This window comes from Puma concolor, chromosome B4 (assembly GCF_028749965.1).
Source record: "Puma concolor isolate L17-30 chromosome B4, mPumCon1.1.hap2, whole genome shotgun sequence".
Classification (NCBI taxonomy): domain Eukaryota; kingdom Metazoa; phylum Chordata; class Mammalia; order Carnivora; family Felidae; genus Puma; species Puma concolor.
Window position 1 is genome coordinate 78820316 of NC_141673.1, and position 19681 is coordinate 78839996.

At 41.1% G+C, this 19681-nt stretch overlaps 1 long non-coding RNA gene across 2 annotated transcripts; it reads right to left on the reverse strand.

The window, feature by feature from the left end:
• Positions 1 to 1586: 1586 nt before the first annotated feature.
• LOC147579235 (uncharacterized) lies at positions 1587 to 19680 on the reverse strand. Of its 2 annotated transcripts, none has more exons than XR_015253679.1 (4): positions 17568 to 19680; positions 15949 to 16099; positions 7586 to 7668; positions 1587 to 2089 (listed from the first exon to the last, which is right to left on the reverse strand). It is a non-coding gene; the product is annotated as an uncharacterized LOC147579235 (long non-coding RNA). The 2 variants fall into 2 exon arrangements; XR_015253680.1 differs by lacking the exon at positions 1587 to 2089 and adding an exon at positions 2097 to 2661.
• Position 19681: the final 1 nt, after the last annotated feature.

Below are 19681 nucleotides of genomic sequence, written 5' to 3' on the forward strand. Positions count from 1 at the left end.
CTCATTATTAAAATCCAGTGCTTAAGGAGAACTCTTTTTTTTTTTTTTTTTTTTTAAGATTATCACTATTTTGTAACTTGGACTGGAAAGGGTATGATGGATTTAGTTCTGATACCAGCTAGCTACATGTAAGAAGGCATACGTGCACTGCTTTATAAAGAATTGGTGGTCAACAATATGTCTCTTGATATTTTTTCAGACAAACCGTAAAAAAGAAGAAAGTGAACAAACTAAATGGTGGCCCCTGAGCATTCAACTCCCCAGTGTGGCTAGGTAAAGTCAATCAGGCTTTTGCCTGCTTCCTCCACAAAATATCCCTTATCAAACCTGCCACCCATCTTCACCTTGCCAAATCTAATGATTTGTTCTCCATCTAAATCATAATTGATCTCTGAGCAGTATCTCTTTGAAACACCTTCCTCTCTAAGATTTCCTAAAGCCACACTCTTCTGTTCCCCTCCCTTCTCACTGGCTGCTCCTTCTCAATCTCCTTTTGAGGACCCACCCCTTCCTCTGTCTGGCTTTTAATTACGAACACTCTATCCTGAGTCCCTGGTGCTCTCCACTGTCTCCCTACATAATGTTTGCATTACTACTGTCAAAGCTCTTTGATAATATCAGATTCTTTTTTTCTACTTTTAACAATCTGGTGGCTTATATGGGTATTTGTGTGTGTGTGTGGTTTTAGCATATTTTCCTGGTTGACTAATGAGACTGAACATTTTTTACATGTTTATTGACCATCTGGATTTCCTCTTTGGGGAAACTGGTGACTCAGGGATTTTGCTGATTTTCCAATTGCATTTTTTGGCTTTTATCATATATCTTGTGGGAGTACTTTTTATACTCTAGATACTAGTCTTCTTCAGTTAGTCGTGTTGCAGGTATTTTACCCAAATTTATGGCTCTAAATTGATCTGTTTAAAATGCCTTCCAGGTCTTGTCATGTCCTTGTTTCAAGACTTCCAGTGGCTCCCAACTGCAGTTAGCTGTCAAGGCCCTAAATGATCCAGTCCCGCCTATCTCTCTGTCCCTGAACTCCAGCAACACTGGCCTTCTTTTTGTTCCTCAGTTATGTTTAGGAGATAGATTTGAGCTCCCTCTCTTGCACAGCTTTAGACAAATGCTAGTTCTTAGTAAATGCTCATTTGCACCTCTGCAGAGTGTTAGAAAAGGCCCAGCTGCAAGGTGCAAAGCACTGGCTCTGATAAAAATGCTTTCTTTTTGTATAGAATTGTTGAATCAGTGTGTTTTACCCTGAAACTAATACAACATTGTATGTCAACTATATTTCAATAATTTAAAAAAAAATTTTTTTTCAGATTCTCATGCTGCCATTTATTAAACACAAAGAACAGTTACATAACACTTGTATCAGCTTCCTCATCTGTACAAGGCACTGTACTCCTATCAATGATGAGCACAGTGTTTTCAAAAAAAAATTTTTTTAACTTATTTTATTTTTTTTAATTTATATCCAAATTAGTTAGCATATAGTGCAATAATGATTTCAGGAGTAGATTCCTTAGTGCCCCTTACACATTTAGCCCATCCCCCCTCCCACAACCCCTCCCATAACCCTCAGTTTGTTCTCCATATTTATGAGTCTCTTCTGTTTTGTCCCCCTCCCTGTTTTTATATTATTTTTGTTTCCCTTCCCTTTTATGTTCATCTGTTTTGTCTCTTAAAGTCCTCATATGAGTGAAGTCAAACGATTTTGTCTTTCTCTGACTGACTAATTTCACTTAGCATAATACCCTCCAGTTCCATCCACGTAGTTGCAAATGGCAAGACTTCATTCTTTTTGATTGCCAAGTAATACTCCATTGTGTACATATATATACCACATCTTCTTTATCCATTCATCCATCAGTGGACATTTGGGCTCTTTCCATACTTTGGCTATTGTCGATAGTGCTGCTATAAACATTGGGGTGCATGTGTCCCTTTGAAACAGCACACCTGTACCCCTTGGATAAATGCTTAGTAGTGCAATTGCTGGGTTGTAGGGTAGTTCTATTTTTAACTTTTTGAGGAACCTCCATACTGTTTTCCAGAGTGGCTGTACCAGTTGCATTCCCATTTAAAACTTTTTTTTTAATGTTTATTTATTGTTGAGAGAAACAGAGCAGGAGTTGGGGAGGGGCAGAGAGAGAGAAGAAGACACAGAATCAGAAGCAGGCTCCAGACTCTAAGCTGTCAGCACAGAGTCCAATGCGGGGCTTGAACTCACAAACCATGAGATCATGACCCAAGCCGAAGTCGGACACTCAACCAACTGAGCCACCCAGGCGTCCCTATATTTCAATAATGTTAAAGTGATTTTTTAAACATGTTTTCTTATAATTGTGTTAGGACCAAAAAAAACAAAAACAAAAACAAACAAACAAAAACTAATCCCTGAACAGCAAAAATAATCTCAGCCACAAAAGAGAAAGACAGAAACTAAGCTGGGTAATATCTATCATTGAAGCTTGTATCCAATGGAAAATGATCATCTGAATTAGTAGACCAGATGTTACATGTAAGGAGAATGTAACATCTCCCTCTATAAGCCACAGAAGCAGCCCTTTGGATGAGACAAGATCCCACCTGCTAGTGGCTGCAGGTCTGTTGGAGGCCATCCATGCTGAGTGGTTTGAAGCCTAGGAAAACTGCATTCTTGGGGAAAAAAAAAACAAAAAAAAAAAACACCAACAGGGAATATCACATCTGAAAATACAGGGTATTTCTCTACCTTTTATTAAAAGTTCTGACGCAGCTCTTCCAGCCCATGGGTCCTGTCCCCACGTTTTAATAAAATCACCTTTTCGCACCAAAAAACATAATAATAATAAAATAAAAGTTCTGAAATTGAGTTTCATACCCTTTGTTAATGAATGAATTATAACTAAAGTTTGCTATGAGAATTCTCCACTGAATCTGGCCCAGTGAATCAAACAATTTTTGTGATTCATACCAAGTTTGTCTAGTCTCAAGGCATTGCATTTATTGTTCTTTTAGAAAATAACATCTTTGAGATATCATTCATAGGCCATATAATTCACCCACTTGAGGTATATAATTTAACACATTTTAGTATATTCACAGAATTGTACAAAAATCACCACAATCAATTTCAGAACATTTTCATCACCCCAAAAAGAAACCCTATACTCAGTGCTAGTCCCCAGATTTCCTAAGACTAACAACTACTTCTTGACAAGACTCAAACAAGCATTACCATCTTTAGGGAGGTCACATTACCCTTTCTAATTATTCCCTGCCTCTTTGGATGACAGTTTGTTGCTTATGGTCATTCCCTCTCTCTTTAACAGAATCATCATTTTGTTCATGTATCCAATACCTACATGCTACAAGGGTGGTCAGGCCCATGTCCAACCCCAAGGGATAAATCATGACTGATCTACATCAAAGATGATGTCTCGTTCCCCTTGGCAAGGATGGTTTAGTAAGGATAGAGCTGGAGGGTTCTTCTAGGCAAAGATTTCTATGCCCTTAAAAGAGAGATGTGAGAAAAAACAGATTTTCCCTGCCTACACCTTAGTGCGAGGAGGTATTGCTTAGACCTGTAGAATCATCTTACAAGCGTGAGAAGAAAACCTGCGAGTCACAGAGATGCTGAGCTGGAGCCATGATGTCATCGAGCCACCGAATAACCAACTGTGGAACAATCCTACTCTGAGTTTTCCCATGACATAAAACTCTTAACGTTCACGCCATTCTGAATTGGGTTTTCAGCCAAATATATCCTACCTAATAACCTGTTACATTGTACTCTTTTGTCTTCTTCTTAGCACTTGACATTCTTTGCAATATCTTGCTTGTTTATTGCTTGCCTCCATCAATCAGAACATGAGCTCTTTAACATCTTGTTTGCTCTGCACCTAAAGCATCTTAAATAGTACCTAGTATCTAGTCAATAGCCAATAATTATCAGTTGAAAATGAATGAATGAACAATGCCTTGATTTCTCTCTTTCCCTCATTTCCAATACTTCAGCAAGTCTATTGGTTAAACCCTCAAAATATATCCAAATTTGACTATTCTGACCATACCTGGGACTATCAACAGTGAGTGTCCAGGTTGAAAGTGTTTTACCCTCCTGTTCACCTGGTAATCTCCTTACTCCTTTTCCTGTTTTCATTGATTCCATGTTTACTGAGGTGCATGCAGGGCACTGGACTGCCCTCATGAACCCATAGTCTAGTGGAGGAAGTAGAGAGAGATCCTGTACAGGTCATAACTGCATAAGAAATAGGGGATGCAGGGGTGCTGGGTGGCTCAGCCAGTTAAGCATCCGATTCTTGATTTCGGCTCAGACCACGGTCTCACCGTTCATGAGTTCAAGCTCTGCACTAACAGTGTGGAGCCTGCTTGGGATTCTCCCTCTCCCTCTCTCTCTGCCCTTCCCTCACTCGCATGTGCTCTCTCTCTCTAAATAAATAAATAAACAAACTTAAAAATATATAGGGGATGCAAAGGTAGGTATGGTGATCTGAGCAGGTAGAGATCTGTAGTCCCCATTCACATTGCACAGAAGACTAGGCAAAAAACAAGGAGCCACTCCTCTGTGCTCTGCACAGGGATGAAGGTGAGGTTTTGTATTGGGGTTGGGAGCATTTCCTTTGTGTATATAAGAAAAGGTCAGGCACAACTTACATATGTTCTTCCCCTTTCCAAATGACATTAAAACAAAAATAATCCTTCAGTCTCAAGTACACTTGTCATACCTCTCCTCTCACATATTTAGGTAGGAGGGATCAGCTAGCCCCATCTGAGAGATCAAGAAAGTGAGACTCAGGGGTGCCTGGGTGGCTCAGTTGGTTAGGTGTCCAACTCTTGAGCTCAGTTCAGGTCTCCAAGTTCCTGAGATTGAGTCTGTATCAAGCTCTGTGCTGACAGTGGAGCCTACTTGGGGTTCTCTCTCTACCTCTCTCTTCCCCTCCCCAACTCATGCACTCATGCACCTGCACACTCTCTCACTCTCAAAATAAAAAACTTAAAAAATAATAATAAAATTTAAAAAAAAAGAAATTGAGACTCAGCAAGAAGCCATTTCCCTAGGGTTGTGCACCTCTTCAGCAGTAAGGCCACAAGCAGACCCTATGTCTTTTCACTCACAAGCAATTCACATTATAGCTCGCTGAACACCCAGCCCAAACCTCCCCAGAACAGGGGCTCAATAAACAGAAGTTATTCCCCCAACTCTCTTTCTGGTCTCCGCTAAGAAGCCCTCCTGTTAGAAATGGGGAAACTTGAGAAGCAACTTACAAGGAATAACAGCAGAGAGGCTGACCTGTCCCAGGAGCTCCGATTCTAATCATAATAATAGTCAATCATAGTTTATGGAGTACTTCTTATGTGCTAAATCCTGTTCCAAAACCCTTAACACAGTATTTTTTTCCATTGCCCAGCAACCCTATAAGGTTATATGGTACAAGTCTAAGATCTCTTATCTTAATTTGGAAGCCCAAAAGACCCTGAAAACCAACAGACTTTTCCTATATTTGCTGCCCAAACTCTCCTGATAGCAAAATTTGTCCTGAACAGATGTGAGGCTATTTAGATTACTTATAATGTTTTTTATTTAAAAAATTAAAAATCAGGAAAAAAGTATGAATATCCATAACTTTATTAGTTTTCTATTGCTATGGAACAATATTACTACAAATTTAGTGACTTAGACCAACACATTTACTATCTCTAAGTTTTAAATTTTTTTTATTTTATTAAAAAAGTTTTTTTTTTTTTTTACATTTATTTGTTTTTTGAGAGACAGAGAGAGAGAGAGAGCACAAGTTGGGGAGGGGCAAAGAGAGAAGAGACACAGAATCCGAAGCAGGCTCCAGGCTGCGAGCTGTCAGCACAGAGCCTGATGCAGGGCTCGAACTCATAAACTGTGAGATCATGACCTGAGCTGAAGTCGGACGCTTAACCGACTGAGCGACCCAGGCGCCCCTAATTTTTTTTTTAATGTTTATTTATTTTTGAGAGATGGAGGAAGACAGAGTGTGAGTGGGGGAGGGTCAGAGAGAGAGGGAGTACCAGAATCTAAAGCAGGCTCCAGGCTCTGAGCTGTCAGCATAGAGGCCCACACGAGGCTTAAACTCACCAACCGCGAGATCACGACCTGAGCCCAAGTTAGACACTTAACCGACTAAACCACTCAGGCGCCCCTACTATCTCTAAGTTTCCATTGGTCAGGAGTCCAAGCTGGGTTCTCTGCTGAGGATCTCACAAGGCTTCTATCAAGGTCAGCTGGGGCTGCAGTCTCTACTGGGTTCAAACAGGGAAGGATCCACTTCCAAGTTTACTCATGTTATTGGCAGGATTCAGTTCCCTGAGGTGGTAGGACTGAGGGCTTCAGTTTGGTGTGTGTGTGTGTGTGTGTGTGTGTGTGTGTGTGTGTGTGTGTGTGTGTTTTGTTTTGTTTGCTGCCTGCAAGTCGGAGGCTGCCCTCAGCTTAGAAGTCATATTCATTGCTGTGTGGCATCCCCTACCATGGCCATTTGCTTCCTCAAAGCCAGCAAGGATGAGTGGTAGGGAGAAGAAAAGACGGAGACTGACACTCCAGCAAGACGGATACTACAATCCTGTGTAATGTAATCACATAATCATGCACTTGCAATCATACACATCTTATCTCTGCCATATTCTTTCAGTTAGAAGCAAGTCATAGGTCCTACCCACACTTGAAGGGACAGGATCATATAAGGGAGTAAACACCAGGAAGTGGAGAGTGTGGGGTCACTTTAAGAGTCTGTCCACCATAATACCTTTCAATGCAGAAATATTAAGGTTTGATTTGCCCTAGAGCCCCGTGAGGGTGTCTCATAATATCTGGTATATGTACCATGACAGCATTCTAAAATCTTAAAATTTAGAAATTCTCAGATATATCTGTCCTCATGGATTTTGGATAAGATACTATATTACTATCCTCATTTTACAAGTGAAGAAACTGAATTACCAAGGAGTTAAGTGACTCAATTTAAGGGAAACTCACTTCTGTGTGTTTCTCCTCTAGTCTCAATATTCTGCTACTATGTATCTTCCTTAACTTATGATGGGGTTACACCTTGATAAAGCTACATGTGCTGAAAATACCATGTCAAAAATGAATTTAATACACCTAAACTACTGAGCATCATAGCTTAGCTTAGCCTACTTATTATTATTTTAATGTTTATTTATTTTGTGTGAGAGAGAGAATGCAGGGGAGCGGGGGAGAGGGAGAGGGAGAGGGAGAGGGAGAGGGAGAGGGAGAGGGAGAGGGAGAGAGAGAGAGAGAGAGAATCCCATACAGGCTCTGTGTTGACAGCACAGAGCCTAATACGGGGCTCAATCCTATGAACTTTGAGATCATGACCTGAGCTGAAATCAAGAGTCAAACGCTCAACTGACTGAGCCACCCAGGCGCCCCCTAGCCTAGCCTACCTTAAACATGGTCAGATCACTTACATTGGGCAAATCATCTAACACAAAGCCTGTTCTATAATGAAGTGTTGAATATCTATGTAATTTATTGAATACTGTACTGCAAGTGAAAAACAGAATGGTTATAAGTGTATTGGTTGTTTACCTTTGCAATCATGGCTGGCTAGAAGCTGTGGCTCATTGCCACTACCCACATCACAAAAGAGGATCCTGCCACATATCGCTAGCCTGGGAAAAGAACAAAATTCAAAATTTGAAGTACAGTTTATACTGAATGCATATTGCTCTCATACCACCATAAAGTCAAAAAATCATCAGTTAAACACTGTAAGTTGGGGACCATCTGCACACTACTTTACTTCTGACAGCAGATGTGTGAGTTTTCTTCACATCAAGCAATTCTGCAGCACCAGCTGGGTGTCCTACAATTTCACTCAGATCTGACACTATCTACCTGGGGATAGCACCGGATCTCACAAGTTAAAGGCTCACAAATCCCCTCCCACGCTCACATATGATGCCAGTCACAAGTCCAGGTTGTCACCTGTGTTTCTGACCTACTGGCTATAAATTGGAAATTCCAGGGGCACCTGGGTGGCGCAGTCGGTTAAGCGTCCGACTTCAGCCAGGTCACGATCTCGCTGTCCGTGAGTTCGAGCCCCGCGTCGGGCTCTGGGCTGATGGCTCGGAGCCTGGAGCCTGTTTCCGATTCTGTGTCTCCCTCTCTCTCTGCCCCTCCCCCATTCATGATCTGTCTCTCTCTGTCCCAAAAATAAATAAACGTTGAAAAAAAAAATAATTGGAAATTCCACGAACCCCTTCTCCAGTTTAATTACTTTGCTAAAGCAGCCCACAGAAGTCAGGAAAACATTTTACTTAATAGATTACCAATTTATTATTAAGAAATGTAACTCAGGAACAGCCATATGTAAGAAATGCATAGGGCAGGTTTTGGGAGAAGGAGCATGGAGCTTCCATGTTCTCTCTGGGTGCAACACCCTCCCCAAATCTCCATGTGTTTGCCAACCCAGGAAGCTCTCCAAACCTGTTCTTTTGAGTTTTTATGGAGGCTTCATACACAGGCATGATAGACTCAATCATTGGCCACTGGTGACCTCCAGCCCTTCTCCCCTCCCCAGAGATGGGGGGTGGGACTAAAAATTCCAACCTTCTAATCCAGTAGCTTCCCCTGGCAACCAGCCCCCATCCTTAGAGCCTTTTCAAAAGTTACCAAATTAACATAAACTCAGGTGTGGTTGAAAGGGGCTTGTTATGAAGAACAAGACACTCCTTTCACCTTTAAGGATCTGGAGCTATTTCAGGAACAAAGGACAAAAGACCAAATATTATAACAAAGGCTACTCCCATTGCTCTTAAGAAATTCCAAGGGTTGGGGCGCCTGGGTGGCGCAGTCGGTTAAGCGTCCGACTTCAGCCAGGTCACGATCTCGCGGTCCGGGAGTTCGAGCCCCGCGTCAGGCTCTGGGCTGATGGCTCAGAGCCTGGAGCCTGTTTCCGATTCTGTGTCTCCCTCTCTCTCTGCCCCTTCCCCGTTCATGCTCTGTCTCTCTCTGTCCCCAAAATAAATAAACGTTGAAAAAAAAAAAAAAGAAATTCCAAGGGTTAGGGCATCTGGGTGGCTTCGCAGGTTAAGCACAGGACTCTTGATTTCTGCTCAGATCGTGATCTCACAGTTCCTGAGTTTCAGCCCCAAATCAGGCTCTTCAGAGACTGCTTGGGATTCTCTCTCTCCCTCTTTCTCTGCCCCTCCCACATGCACGCACATTCTCTTTCTCTAAATAAATAAATGTAAAAAAAAAAATTCCAAGGGTTTTAGGAGCTCTGCCAGAAACAAGATGAAGACCAAATATATGTGTCCTATTGATGAGGAAGCTTGCGGCAAACTGAGGGCAAAGTACAAGTTAGCCCACACCCCCTCCCGAGGTAGGAAATATATGATATTCCTTGGACACTCCCAGCCACACCAAAACAGGAAACGACAAGAAAACAAAAACAAAAACAAAAACAAAAACAAATGGTTAAACTGATAAGAGTCTCCACCAGTTTACCAGAAAAAGGCAACCTCATCACAGCCTAACATCCAGGAACTCCCTACCGTCTTAATGTTAATGACTTGAGAGAGAGAAGAGGAGGGGCGGGGAACCTTACCTTGATAATAGCTAGGCCTCCAGTAAGTCTTTAGTATATGAAAGTCTCTTTGGAAACTCCCTCTTGACTTTATCTCCCCTCTTAACTTCATCTCCCCTAACTCCATAAAATGGTCACTCCCCACAACCCCAGTGCAGCTCTTCCTGCCCATGGGTCCTGTCCCCATGCTTTAATAGTCACCTTTTTTTGCCCCCTAAGATGTCTTCAAGAATTATTTCTGGGCCATCGGCTCCAGACCTCATGAACCACCCATCACCCCAAAACTTCACCATTGTTACAAATCACATTACATTCACCGTGGAATAAATAAGCGTTCCAACTCTGAGGTTACAGCCCAAGCTCTTCCCATGCAGGCTTCATGGCTCTGAGATTTAACAGTCTCAGATTCTAAATGCTCTCCTCAACACCATGACCCCAACCCAGAATTGAAATCCCAGAAGTCCCAGGCATGAAGGTCCTATGGATGTTCGTGCTCACTATCACCACAGTTCTTCTCTTTCCCTGGGGCACCTTCCACCTGGCTCCTTCAATCCTTCGAACTTTACCAAGCACATTTTTTGCTTCAGAGCCTTTCTTTTCCTTCTGTCCCCAGATCCCTTCATGGTTAGCTCCTTTCATCCTTCAAGTCTGTTAAACTAATTAAACAAGGAGGCCATTAGACTGAGGTGGCTCTAATGCCATGGTGGCCTACGTATGCAAGCCAAAATCTAAGCCTGTAAATGCCTCAAGGTTCCAATATCAAAACACTAAGGATAACCAATCACAAAAAGCCAACTAGACTTTAACATATAGCCAATCAAATAATTTCCTTTCTTTGCTTCCGCACTTTCTCTATACAAGTCTTTCTTCTGAATTGTTGGCTCAGCACTCATAACTACTTTTGGTTTGGCACTGCCCAATTCCAATCCATCTTTGCTCAAATAAAATTTTTAATACCCCTCAGTTTATCTTTTAACAAATCTCAGCAAAAATGTTACAGCCTTAAAGATGCCTGCCTTGACCACCAGAGTAAAACTAATCCCTCTCATTCTGTCTCTCCCCCTTCTCCCCCATCTCTCCCCCATTCTATCTTTATAGTTCTTTATAGCCCTTATCTCCATATATTGCTTTGTTTGTGTGCCTGTTTTGTAGCTCTCACACTAATGTGTAAACTCCAAGAGAGACATTTGTTTACTGATAAACTGCCTGGCAAATAATAGGTATTAAACAGTTATTTGAATAAATGTAATTAATGGGCTTTTAAAGTCTATCTGACAGAAATAACAGGCACTAGATTCTATTGCAAATGACTAATAAATGTGGGTTACGAATTGTATAGTTTTATAAAAATAATGAAGCTAACTAGGAAAAGGCAACACTTAAGCTGCTGTTGCACTGGCTCTCAGCATCATGATTAAAGACCACGATTGCCATCCCTCTCACTGTTATAAAACTACAACAATTATTACTTCGGCTCAGACTAAGCTATTACTCATTAATTTTCAAAATGTTTATGATATTTAATTATTTTATATAAAAATCAGTGGCTTATGAATCCGTTATTTTCCACTCTATCCTTCTCTACTTTGGGCTCTAAGAGGCTGACTTTTGTAGACTGCACCTCTAATTTCTGGGTGTGTTGAAACTATGCACAGAAGCACCAGGAGATCTAAAGGGGGATGAAGAATGGGGTTAGAGCATTTACTCTTCCAGGATCCCTGCCAGCTGTGTTGCCATAGGCTGACTACATCCCTTTACTGGCCCAAAAGCCATAGCTGCTTCTAGATGGCCTCACCTATGGCCACTCTCTCTGGATTTGGTAACTGTTCCCTTCCTGGCTTTCAGGACTAGGAGAGGTAAGGGCTTCCTGCTATTGCTAGTCTAGGTATTGAACCACCCTTATCCCTGCTTTCCCTAAATTCTGCCCACATCTTTATAAACAGCCTCTTTATTAATATCTCCTTGCCTATCCTGTTTGAACTTCTGCAGCTGTTTCCTGCAAGAATCCTGAGTCATACATTTTATGCCTCAAACTCCTGAGAATTTGAAAGACCTGGGTCTATAGCCTATATACAAATTAAATCAAGGGCTCAGTCAATGGAAAATTTTAACAATGCACAAGAATTCATGAGCATGGGCACTGTTGTTTCCAATTTAGAGTAAGACACAGTATGAGATAGAAAAAGAAATTAAATATTTTCACATTGGCACCAATTAAGGACATTCCTACCTGGAAATAACCTGCACATGGTAGGATAATAAAGTAGTCACTCATCTGGCTTCTCTTTATTCTGTTTGTTTTCAGCCCCCTTTAGAGTTACAACCTAAAGAGCTGAGAAATAGAAAATGTACTGGGCAAGGAATTAGCAAACATATTCTAGTTCCATCTTTGCTCAGAAATCTTGAGAAATCAGTCAACTTTCCTGAAACTACAAAATTAAGATGATGGAATGAGTTATAGCTAAGATACCTTTTAGTTCTAAATCTCTGATAACTATATTTTATAATTATGAAGAACTATCAAGAGTTTTTATTTTAAAGAGGTAGAGGCAACATTATAGTATTGTTTAAGAACCCAGCTCTGCAGCCTAATTGTTTGGCTTCAAATCCCAGCTCTACCACTGACTAGCCACATGGACTTGGGCATGTTTCTTAATCTCTTTGGGCCTCAGTTTCCTCAACTGGAAAATCGGTATGATAACAGTAAAAATACCTGCCAATGAGGATTTCTTTGAGGGTGAAATGAGTTTGACCCTGTAAAATACTGTGTGCAAGGCACTATTCTAGCCACCCAGCAAGTATTCACAATTATCACTGATACTGTTAACAGAGTTTTTTCCATAATTTAATGATCTAGTAGGCTTTTATTCAGCAACTCATACATGGGGCAACATCCAGTCTAGCAGATAGAAAGGAGCTCTAAAGAGCTGTACAAGGCAAGAAATATTTACAGACCAAAGTGAGAAGGAACAAGGAAGTTGTACTAGGCATTTGCTGATTGGTTAAAGCAGGATTACTTCCCTTATATGGAGCAAAGGAGAGTCTTGGAGCCAGGTTAGATAACTTGTGCGGACAGGCAAGCACTGATTGGTTGGCCTAGGCCCACTTTTTCTGGGAGAGCCAAGCATAGAAACTTAGTTAAATTCCAGTTTGCTGATGTGGGCTTAGCATAAGTGGTTCCATCTTGCACCTGGTCTGGACACTAACACCCAACTGAAGATTTGGAGTTAACAGTGGATGATGAAGTATAGATTATACAGAGCTGAAAATTAACTTTAGAAGAGCAATTGCTATTTTGAATCTATATATAAGCAATATGGGGCACCCGGGTGGTTCAGTCAGTTGAGCATCTGACTTCAGCTCAGGTCACGATCTCACCATTCGTGGGTTCGAGCCCCGCATTAAACTCTGTGCTAACAGCTCAGAGCCTGGAGCCTGCTTTGGATTTTGTGTCTCCCTCTCTCTCTGCCCTTCACCTGCTCACACTGTGTGTGTCTCTCTCTCAAAGATGGATAAACATTTTTTAAAAAATTTATTTATTTATTTTTTAACGTTTATTTATTTTTGAGACAGAGAGAGACAGAGCATGAATGGGGGAGAGGCAGAGAGAGAGGGAGACACAGAATTGGAAGCAGGCTCCAGGCTCCGAGCCATCGGCCCAGGGCCCGATGCGGGGCTCGAACTCACGGACCGCGAGATCGTGACCTGAGCTGAAGTCAGACGCTTAACCAACTGATCCACCCAGGCGCCCCCAAAAAAAATTTTAATTAAAAAAAAATATATAATATGGTTTAAGAGTGAAGACCCTAACTCATAGCCTGTTCTTATATTTTGATATGACATGTAAAGATGATTTGAACAACAATTTATTTCTATCTACTTGTATGCCTATACGTTCTTATAAATGACCCAAGATTTACTACATACATGCACACACATGCACACACACAAAAACACACATATACAGTTGACCCTTGAATAATGTGGGGGTTACATGCCCCTACCCACTATGCAGTCGAAAATTCACATATAACTTTTGATTCCCCCAAAACTCAATTACTAATAGTCTACTGTTGACCAGAAGGAAGGCTTACCAAAACATAAAGTTAATTAACACATATTTTATATGTTGTATGTATTATATACTGTATTCTTATAATAAGCTAGAGAGAAGAAAATATTATAAGTGAAGAAAAACATAAAGAAAATACATTTGCAGTACTGGAAAAAATCCACATATAAGTAGACTTGCATAGTTCGAATCCATGTTGTTCAAGGGTCAACTGTGTGTGTACATATATACACATACATACATAGAATAAGGTATACTTAATCATTTTATCTGTATACATTTATTATATATTTTTCTTTACATACACAAACACACTAGGAATAAATAGCATAATTTAAGGAAAGTAATGTTGCTTATTATTCTTATATAACCTGCCCAGAGAAACATGTAACCTGCCCAAAGAAACATATAAAGTTTTCTTTATATGGTAGCTAGGGTAGGAAATGGAAGAGGTTTCGAGCTAGAGGAAACTATAGCAAAGTGGGCACAGCAAGCAAAGAGGGGAGAATGGGAAAATGACATCCTGCCCTTAGCCTAGCACTGTCCACAAATCACTTACCATGCACCAGAAAAGACATATTCCTAACAACCTTGCATTCCAAGATAAACCATGAATAACAGGAACCTCCCAAAAGCATTTACTAACAGGAAATCCTGAAATCTTTGCCTCTTGAGATAAGCCACAAAAATAAGAACATCCTGTTTTCCTTTCAAAAAGACAGGAACATCTTGTTCTTATCCAATCTGAACTGTCAACTGCCATATCTGAGCTATAAATATCCGCCATATCATCAGAGCTATAAATTCCTCCTATTTTATGAGATGAGCCACTACTTCTGAAGGCCTGGTTCGCTTATTTATTAGCAAATAAAAGGCAAAATAGGTAAAGGGGATAAAGAGGTAGAAACCTGCAGTTATAAAAGATAAAATAAAATAAGTCACAGGGATGAAAAGTACTGCATCGAGAATACAGTCAATAATATTATAATAACTTTGTATAATGACAACTTATGATGAGCACTACGTAATGTACATAACTGTCAACTCACCATGTTGTACACCTGAAACTAATATGTCAACTGTACTTCAACTTTTTAAAAAAGTTTCCCTGTGTTCACATTTCTTTCTGAATTTTATTCTGACAAAGAGTTACTGGATAGACAGTAGTTGGAACTGATTTTCTTGGTAAGTACTGGATATACCAAGGCCAGCTTCATGGGCAAACTAATGATGCAGTCATACAAGGCCCAGCCTTGGTTTAATGCTCTGCTATCCCCATCTTGAAATTCCTAATAACCTTTTGAAAAGGAGTTTTGCAAGTTATATTGATGGCATTGGATGCATCATAAACCTCTCTCCTGGGGTTCCTGGGTGGTTCAGTTGGTTAAGCGTCCGACTCAGGCTCAGGTCATGATCTCATGGTTTGTAAGTTTGAGCCCCGCATTGGGCTCTCCACTCTCAATGAAGAGCCTGCTTTAGATCCTCTGGCTCCCTCTCTCTCTGCCCCTCCCCAGCTTTCTCTCTCTGTCTCTCAAAAATAAAATAAACCTCTCCTGAGCACCCAAATAAAGTAGGAAGAGCATGGTCTTTGGAGTCTGACACGGCTATTTATTTAGGTAAGGCTCACCTTCATCTATAAGATAGCATGATATCTCAGACTTGGTTGATGATTGACTACATGAGATCATGTAAGTATTTACCATGTTTGACACCTAGAAGGTCCATAAATCATCCTGAAATATCCCATTTTACCTTCTTTGAAAAAGAGGTCTATGGGGCACCTGGGTGGCTCAGTTGGTTAAGCGTCCAACTTCGACTCAGGTCATGATCTCATGGTTCGTGGGTTCAAGCCCTGCATCAGGCTCTGTGCTGACAGCTCAGAGCCTGGAGCCTGTTTCAGATTCTGTGTCTCCCTCTCTCTCCGCCCTTCCCCCACTCACACTCTGTCTCCCTCTGTCTCAAAAATAAACATTAAAAAAAAAATTCAAAGAGCTCTACCTTTATACAATCTCCTTTTCTTCTCAGCATGACTCTTAATAGAAGCAGCAATTCATTTGAACAAGTATGTATTGTAAGTGAGAGATGGGCTACTTGTGTGTTTATTTCTTCTCTTCCCCTTCATTCCTCCCATTACATCAGACTACATCCTTTACCATCACCTCAAGGACCCTCAATGACCTTCCTGTGGCTAAACTACCTTCAAGTGTTATTCCACTTGACATCTCTTCAGCATGTGACAATTTTGCTCATGTTTATCTTCTGTAGCACCCCACTGTTTTTTTCCCCTACCTTTTTGGCTGTTCCTTCTCAGTGTCAATTGCCAGTCAATTGCTGTTCTCAGCTGCCTCTCCAAGGACTTGTTGTTCTCACTCTATATACATCTGATGGGTGAGCTCATCAATTCCCATACCTTCAATTTCCATTTATATGCTGGTGACTCCTGTTATGGATACATAATTGTTAGGATGTTTTGGCAGCAAGAAACAGAAAATTCAACTCCACTAATTTTATCAACAACAAAGGGAATTAACTGAATTGTGTGACAGCACAAAATAAAGCCACCCCTGCCCAGGTTGCCACATCAGCAAAACAAAACTTGGATTCTAACTTTCATGTTTCTGTAAATGCTCTGCTTCACCAGAGTTTGGTATATCCAGTCAGCCAATCCCCAACTGCTAAGAATCTGCAATGATTTATTTGTTCTCAGATATGCAACTCCAGCCAATCAGCTTAAGCCAAATATTCTTTCTTTATTCCCTGATTAACATACTAGCCTTATAAGGAAATCCCTGACCCACTAGCCAATCATTCCCTGTTTCCTTGTTGCTGCTTCAAACACTATAAACGCATTCCTGCCCAAACATCCCATGGCAAGAGTGCTCCACTGCTTGTGGGACACTGATTCCCTCAATCTATGGATCTTTTTCCCTCAAGTAAAGAATATCAAACTCGATGCTAAATTGTTTTATTTTTGTCATTTCATAATAGAGAGGAAGGGTGGTGTTCAGGCACAGTTCAATCAGGACCCTAGCTGCTCTCCCTTGATTCTCTTAATCTGTCTTCCTCTACATAACTTCATTCAACGTGACAATGCTGAGAATGTTGATTCATGAAGCATTATCATAAATTTGAGAAAACTTCTTTCTCAAAAATCTGCAGCAAAACTTTTCCTGCTTCTTATTGGTCCCAAATAAGTCACATGCCCCTGGGCCTATTTTTTAACCCAACTCTGTGGCTGAGGGAATATGGTGATTTCTTGATTAAGGTCTGCTTATCCCTGAATCAATTACTGCAGCAATCACTGATTAGCCTAATCTAGACCCACCTCTGAAGATGGGGTCAGTTCTCCAAACCACATGGCTGCCATAAAAAAGAAGAAGAAGAAGAAGAAGAAGAAGAAGAAGAAGAAGAAGAAAAGAGAAAAGAAAAGAAAAGAGGAAGGGATGAAATAAAACTGTCAAGGCAATCACAATGTATATCAGATCTATCTTATTCAGTGGAGACTCAAAATAATTCTTGATACAGTATGCTAAATACCGGAGAGGCTGGTTTGTAGACACCACAGGTCCTAAAAGCTGCAGGAAATCATAATCAAAATAGTTCTAATAATTTTCATATCATGAGGGCTTACACATCTTTGACCTTTAAAATAACTGGCTAGAAACAACTAGAACTTTGTCATCCTATCTCATTATATAATTATTTTCTTAAAAGAAAAAAAACAAAAAAACAGCTGTGATGACTTCCTTTGACCACTGAGAACAATTCAGGCACCCAGGGCTGAACATCTCATAATGATGGGACGTGGCCTACATTTTCCTGGGCTTGAAGAATCAAGTAATCAGTGGGAAGACCTAGATGGACAGATGTGCAGCACTCAACAGACAGAAAAGACCATGAAGTCCTACCTTATCTGCTCTGTCAAGCTCTCTTATGGTCTTCCAAGGTGTAATTGGCTCCCAGAACAGCAGAGAATTCTTCCAAAAAAATTACTGTATTAATAAGTAAATGGATGTATTGTCATTGCTATCCAATCTCATCTTTATTATGTTTTTAATTTTTTTCAACGTTTATTTATTTTTGACAGAGACAGAGCGTGAGTGGGGGAGGGGCAGAGAGAGAGAGGGAGACACAGAGTCTGAAGCAGGCTCCAGGCTGAGCTGTCAGCACTGAGCCCAACACAGGGCCCAAATCCACGGAACCATGAGATCATGATCTGAGCCGAAGTCAGAGGCTTAACCAACTGAGCCACCCAGGCACCCCTCAATCTCGTCTTTATAAGCAAACCAGCACAATTTGCAGATCTAAAGCTCCATGCCTACATTTTCCATAGATACTTCAAAATCCACATGTCCAACATTTAAATACCCTCCTCTCTTCAAAAAGCTCCTGTAATCCTCTCAGCTCAATAAATAGCACCACCATACACCACATAATTCTCCAATCCCAAAGCCTAGAAATTAGCCTTGAGTCTTCACTTTCCCTCATCCCCACCAATCTCTGTATCCTATCAGTTCTACTTCTATTACCTCTCAAATCTGTCCATCCATTCCACTGTTACTACTTTAACTTAAGCTGTCATCAAAAGACTCCTATCTGGTCTCCACCTGTGACCTCTACAGTTTTTAATGCTTAACAGCTAGAGTTCTTTCTAAAACTCATTTTACCTATGCATGCCCTGTCCTTGCTTAAAACTTATCTATGACTCCACCCAAAGCCTAAATTGTTTAATATAACACAGATCATCAGGCCCCAGTTTAGCTTTCGGATCAGGAGAGGACATACTACCAGCCAGCCAAATCCAGCCCACTGCCCGTTTTTGTTTCCAATGTAAAGCCTTTACACTTTTTAACGGTTGGAAAAATCAAAATATGATGTGGCGGCTGAGTGGCTCAGTTGGTTAAGCGTCTGACCCTCAGTTCTGGCTCAGGTAATGATCTCAGTTTCTTGAGTTTCAAGCCCTGTGACCGGCTCCACCCTGGCAGCGAGGAGCCCGTTTGGTATTCTCTCTCTCCCCTTCTCTCTCTGCCTCTCCCCAACTCATGCTTTCTCTGTCTCAAAATAAACAAAACTTTTATATATACATACATATATATATGAAAATTCAAAATACTAATAATATTTCATGACAGTGGAAACTACATGAAATTCAAACTTCAGCATCCATAAAAAAAACTTTACTGGAACACAGCTCTACCCATTCATACTGTCTATGGCTTCTTTTCAGCTACAAGTTGAGTAGCTGTGACCAAGGCTGTATGGCCCACAAAACCGTAAAATCTTTACTGTCTGGCCCTTAAAATTTGCCAACCCCTGCTCTACTCATTTTTCACCACTCCCCTTCGTAGCTGCCACCCTGAGCCCTCTGCAGTCCCTAACAGACCACCATTTTCCCTCCTACCTGCCTGTTCTCCCTACTCTTCCATGGGTGCTCACATAGAACCAACTTCATATCAGCGTTTAACAGTTACTCTGATTGTCCTTCTACTTGTCTGGTGCATATGTTCACCACTGAATCCTCAGCACCAACACGATCTCTACTCTCCTTCAGTGCGTGATAAATGAAGGGTGTCCCTCTGGAATTCCTTCTGATTTGAATATAAGCACCCCCCCCCCCCCAACCACCATAATGGAATTCTTACTGAGCTTTTTTGTTGGCCTGTAGTGTCATCTGTAAAATAAGACTAAATAATTCCGACTTCATAGGATTAAATGAATGTGGCTAATTATTGAGAGCACGTAGCGCAGTGCGTGCTTCAGAGAAAGTGCTCGGTAAACAGTGGTCACTCTTGGTTGCTCTAAAACTCTCCGTTTGACGTTAATGGTGTCCGTATCCAAGAGAGTCTCCAGGGTGTGTCGCCAAATGCATGGACCAGCATCAAACACATCCCTACAGTAACAGCAGCAACCTCCAAGCAAAGCGCCGCCGGAGGCGTACTAGGCCAGGCTGCACGCAGGGCTAAAACTACTGGGAAACCGCCCGGAAACGGAGCCCGCGAGGTGGAAGAACTACAACTCCCGT